The sequence below is a fragment of the Arachis duranensis genome, chromosome 3 (assembly GCF_000817695.3).
Source record: "Arachis duranensis cultivar V14167 chromosome 3, aradu.V14167.gnm2.J7QH, whole genome shotgun sequence".
Taxonomy (NCBI): domain Eukaryota; kingdom Viridiplantae; phylum Streptophyta; class Magnoliopsida; order Fabales; family Fabaceae; genus Arachis; species Arachis duranensis.
Genome location: NC_029774.3, coordinates 59798053 through 59803890, shown reverse-complemented (window position 1 = coordinate 59803890; position 5838 = coordinate 59798053). Strand labels below are relative to the sequence as shown.

The window sequence follows — 5838 nt, the reverse complement described above, 5'->3', positions numbered from 1 at the left end:
TGCAGAAAAGTTTCCAGATTATATCCTTGATAAACCTCAGCTCTAGAGGTTCCTCGGATGTCTCAATTATGTTTCAGATTTCATCCCGAATCTTAACAATCTCATTAAGCCCCTCCATGATAGGCTCAAGAAGAATCCCCCACCTTGGACAGATAAACAACATGATATTATCAGATTTCTTAAAATCAAAGTCTACAATCTTTCTTGTCTTTACCTACCTGTTCCTCATGCATTCAAAATAGTGGAAACAGATGCATCACTGATGGGATGGAATAGAAGATTCAACTTCAAATTATACATCACCATCATCTTCTTGGTAAACTCCTTGAGAGATGCTTGAATTGTTTTGTAATCCGGAAATATGTATTTCAGAATTGGCTGGTCTCGACATTTTTGAAAATTGAGATTGGGAAGTTACTGAAAAAGATCTTCTTGCTGAAGTAAAATCATTTGATGTTCCTGCTTCAGATCTAGAAGAAAAAGAATTTCGTCTATCAAAGAAAATCTCTACTTTCCCTGATGCATCTTGTTTTACTTCTCTTAAAAGAGGTGCTTGTCTAGGTTGCGTTGGAATGGCTCGGTCAATAGACCATGATTGCGGGAGGTCAATTTCATCCCATCTTATGAGCCTTGGGATCATAACGTTGGCTTTTGTCATGTCTGTGACAAACAAAGTGGTTTCACGATCTTGTGACTTAAGAAGGACTCTAGAGTTACAAGTGTTCATGACCTTGGATTGAATCCTATAGATTAAAGCGGCTGGAATGGAACCTTCTTTCATGTTAAGACCATGAATTCGAATGTTTAGGAAGAGGGAGTCAAGAATGTTAAGATCTAACAGACTGACTGTCTTGTTTGGGAAACAGTTGAAGTAAACTGGACCATGTCCAAGACTTGTTTCAACTGTTCCAATTAAGGAGTCTTGGAAGTCATTGTGTCTAATGTCTCTAAGACACATGAGGATAGAGGCATTCAAACCTTCTCGAATGAGTGGTTTGACTGCAACTTGGACACACCCTATGTGAAGATATCTATAGTGACGGGCATGTTCTCTAACTGATTGTTTAGTCAGAAGATGGAATTCCTCACCGGAATCGGGTCCTAGAGGAATATTGTTTTCGGCGGTTTTGATGATATAATCAGATTTTCTCTTGTTATCATCAAGAACATATAACTCATCTTGTGGGATTTTGGGTATTTCCCAATTGTCAATGGCTTGATTGATATCTTCGAAGCAAACTTCTTCTTCAAAGATATTGTGTTTGGGGGAAAGTTCCTCAGGGCGAGTAACTTTCTCAGTAAGGGGATTGGAAGAAGAATGGATCGGAGAGGAGGAAGAAGAGGACGGTGAAGAGAAGGAAAGGCGTCTAGAGAGTGATCGAAAAAGTTTAGACATGATTACTTAAAATCTGATATCATTGCCCTCCTTTGGTTCAGAGAGAACATATATATTATCACTAAACTATCACTCAAACTTTTGAATCTGGGTTTTTAACTCTTTTTTTTTTTAATAATCCTTTAAATCTATAGCCACCAGGAGTTCTTATGTTTGGACCATTATCACTGTTGGGGACATCATCAAGTTAGCCTTACTGCCCTAAATCCAGGGACTTACTGCTACAGTCCCTTTGAGTGATAAGGTTAAACGGCCTGTACTTCCAGATTTAAAGTATTGTTTCTTATGTACAAAATGAACAGTAACTAAGAATATGAACAACAGTAAATAAGAACATGAATAGTAAAATCCCAGATCCATGAATTTCAGAGAGAGTTTATTGATAATAGTAAAATCCCAGATCCATGAATTTCAGAGAGAGTTTATTGATTTACAGGCTTAATAATAAATATTTAGTTAATTGATAGGAAAGCAAGTTAGTGACGCTCGATTTGCATTATGATCATGACATACTAAAAATTGAGTCATTACACGTCTACCCCAGGATCTCAAACATCAACTGGGAGCAAGCAAGACAAAATCACAATCTTGCGTCTATTCCAAGATCTCAAATATCAAGTGGAAGCAAGCGGGACAAAACCACATTCTTTGCGTCTACTCTAGAGGTATCATTCTCAACTAGGAGCAAGTGGGGCGAACCACACCCTTGCATCTACCCCGAGAGCTCAAAACCTAACCCAGAGCAAGTGAAACAACACCACTGCATCTACCCAGGCAGATGTATCTCCATCATAGTTAATTTCTTTATGAAATTCGCCTTTAATCTCATTTCACTTCATTCAAAATCATACCCAAACTCAACCATCATTGTCTCTCATTATCTTAATCATACTCATCATCCTCAATCAAAATTAATCATTATCCTCAACAAAAATCAAGCATCATCATTTTGCCTTATCATAATCATCCTCATCATATCTCTTATTACATTTGATCCATCTTTTTCCAATTCATTATCTCACCTCATTAGATCTCATTTCTAACTTCTCTACCCTCTATTACTCCGGCTCTAGACTCATAACAGGATTTATAGACATTTAGATGGCTAGAAGAATGGTTGAGAACTTAAAAATTCATTTTCAGCAAAACAAGATGGTCATGCGTACGCATGTGATGAACCACTATTTTATGGCTTATTTTGGATTGAATCGAGAGGATTTTATCAACTTTACTCACATTTATCCATATAATTTGCATGTTTTTAGGTTTTCTTCGAAATTTTGTGCCACAGCTAAGAACATGTTTCCTAGGCCTTAAAAACACTAATATCTAATCCTCTCTTATTATTATTTGATGCCATGACATATTTGTTAAGTGATTACAGGGTTTATAGAGTAAGAATGGCATAAAGGATGAAGAGGAAGCATGTTAAAGTGGAAAGAACACAAGAAATTGAAGATTTGAGAAGCTGGAATCGACGCGTGCGGGTGGTTGAAGCGTAAGCATGATCACGCCATCTTCCAACCGACGCGTACGTGTGACTGATGCGTACGCGTGACCAGCAGCTTCGTCCAAGTGACGCGTACACGTCAGCGTCATCTGCCTCAGTAAAGGAAAAATGCTAGGGGTGACTTCTGAGCTGATTTTTTGTCCAGTTTTGAGCCCAGTATGCAGATTAGAGGCTGGGAGTGAAGGAGGATGGATCATTCATTCAGGAGGGAATTCATTCATTCACACATAATTCTTTTAGTTTTTTAGAGATAGATGTAGAATTTGAGAGAGAGGCTCTCTCCTCTCTCTAGGTTTTAAGGTTTTTTCTTTTATTTTCAATTTCATCTAGGTTTAGGTTCCACTTCTTATCTTGATTCAAGTTCCTCATTTAATTTCTTGTTATTACCTTTTTGCTTTCTTAGTTTTATATGTTGTTTCCTTTACCTTTTTGTTTTATTGTTCATGACTCCTTGTTGATTCCAATTTCCTTTTAATGCACTTTGAGGTATTTTATGTTTATTGTCGCTTTCTTTAATTTGTTGTCATTGTTTTCTTGTAATTGTTAGTCTTAGATTTTACCATTTCTTGTTAATTTTCTATGTTTTTATTTTGTGCCTTCCAAGTGTTTGATAAAATGTTTGGTTGGATTTTAAAATAGATTTTGTGTTCTTGGCTTGGATTAAGTAATTTGGAGACTCTTGAATTGTCAAAGTCTCTTGTTGATTGGTGATTGAAAGTTGCTAGTTGGGTTGAGCTTCACTAAATCTAGTCTTTGATTAGGATTTGTGAACTTAAGTTGATTTTGCTCACTTGACTTTCCTTTAATTGTTAGAGGTTGACTAAGTGAGAGTAAAAGACAATTGCCATCACAATTGATGATGATAATAAGGATAGGAATTCCAATTCTCAACCCTTGCTAGGACTTTTCTTAGTTGTTAGTTTATTTTCTTGTTATTTACATTCCTTGTTCATTATTCAAAAACCCCAAAAAATACTTTTCCACAACCAATAATAATTACACTTCCCTACAATTCCTTCGACCTGAGGTTTAAATACTTCAGTTATTTTTATTGGTTTGCATTGTGACAAACAAATTAAACGTTGACCGAGGATTGTACGTCAGTTTAGAACTATACTCACAATGAGATTTTATTGAGAAATTCTTTACCAACATTTATCCTCCGTCAGCATGCCTTCCGCATACGCATGTTTTCAAGATTTTGGGAAAGTCGCATATGCATGCACCTTCCGCATTTTTGTTTTTGCTATGCTACAAATACTTTACTTGTTCTGCTATTCTGCACAAGCCTGGCTGAGGAAGTTGGAGAGACCGTTTCTTATTTTGTGCCGAAGCAATTTTTAAATCCCAGGCCAAAACTGATGAAATCAAAGGGCATTACTTGAACGCTACTGCAGGTACATGCGAAGAAATGATAAAAAGAGCTGTATTTGCCAGAGAATTGGGCGCTCCTATCGTAATGCACGATTACTTAACAGGGGGATTCACTGTAAATACTAGTTTGGCTCATTATTGCCGGGATAATGGACTACTTCTTCATATCCATCGTGCAATGCACGCAGTTATCGATAGACAGAAGAATCATGGTATGCACTTTCGTGTACTAGCTAAAGCGTTACGTTTGTCTGGTGGAGATCATATTCACGCCGGTACCGTAGTAGGTAAACTTGAAGGGGAAAGAGATATTACTTTAGGTTTTGTTGATTTATTACGTGATGATTTTATTGAAAAAGATCGAAGCCGTGGGATTTATTTCACTCAGGATTGGGTTTCTCTACCAGGTGTTCTTCCCGTTGCTTCAGGAGGTATTCACGTTTGGCATATGCCTGCTCTGACCGAGATCTTTGGAGATGATTCCGTACTCCAATTCGGTGGTGGAACCTTAGGGCATCCTTGGGGAAATGCACCAGGTGCCGTAGCTAATCGAGTAGCTCTCGAAGCATGTGTACAGGCTCGGAATGAGGGTCGTGATCTTGCTCGTGAGGGTAATGAAATCATCCGTGAGGCGAGCAAATGGAGTCCTGAATTAGCTGCTGCTTGTGAAGTATGGAAGGCGATCAAATTTGAATTCCCAGCAATGGATACTTTGTAATCCGGTGGTTACTGTTCGTTCTAGATAATTGCAATTAAACTCGGCTCAATCTTCAAAAAAGGATTGAGCCGAAGACAAAGATACTTAATTTATTGCATAAACATAATATATCTTATTTTTCTTTTTTATTATATCCATAAAGTTCTATATTCTAATCGATTAGATATATCTTATCTATTAGATATATATTAGAGTCTAGAAATGTAGAGTATATAAATAAATGGATATGGAATAGTTAAATTGGAGTATTTCAATAAAGAGAAATAGAAAAAATTGAATTAATAATTTAATAATTTTTCTAAAAAATTAGAAAGAATAGTGACAAATATCAACTAGAATATATTTATTTATATAATAATAATAAAAACAAATTACTAAAAATATAATCAAATTCGATTTATATTAATATTTCATTTTTTTTTTTCGAATTTGAATTCATTTGTTTTTCGCGATTCTATGTTTTCAACACTAATATTGACAACAGTATTGAAAACAAATATAATCCGATCGTGAAGAAATCGATCGATTTCTTCACGATCGGATTATATTTGTTTTCAATACTGTTGTCAATATTAGTGTTGAAAACATAGAATCGCGAAAAACAAATGAATTCAAATTCGAAAAAAAAAAATGAAATATTAATATAAATCGAATTTGATTATATTTTTAGTAATTTGTTTTTATTATTATTATATAAATAAATATATTCTAGTTGATATTTGTCACTATTCTTTCTAATTTTTTAGAAAAATTATTAAATTATTAATTCAATTTTTTCTATTTCTCTTTATTGAAATACTCCAATTTAACTATTCCATATCCATTTATTTATATACTCTA

The 5838-nt window shown here is 35.2% G+C and overlaps 1 pseudogene; it reads left to right on the top strand.

Moving 5' to 3' along the window:
* The first annotated feature begins 1690 nt into the window (after positions 1–1690).
* LOC127745532 (ribulose bisphosphate carboxylase large chain-like) lies at positions 1691–5058 on the top strand (annotated as a pseudogene).
* Positions 5059–5838: the final 780 nt, after the last annotated feature.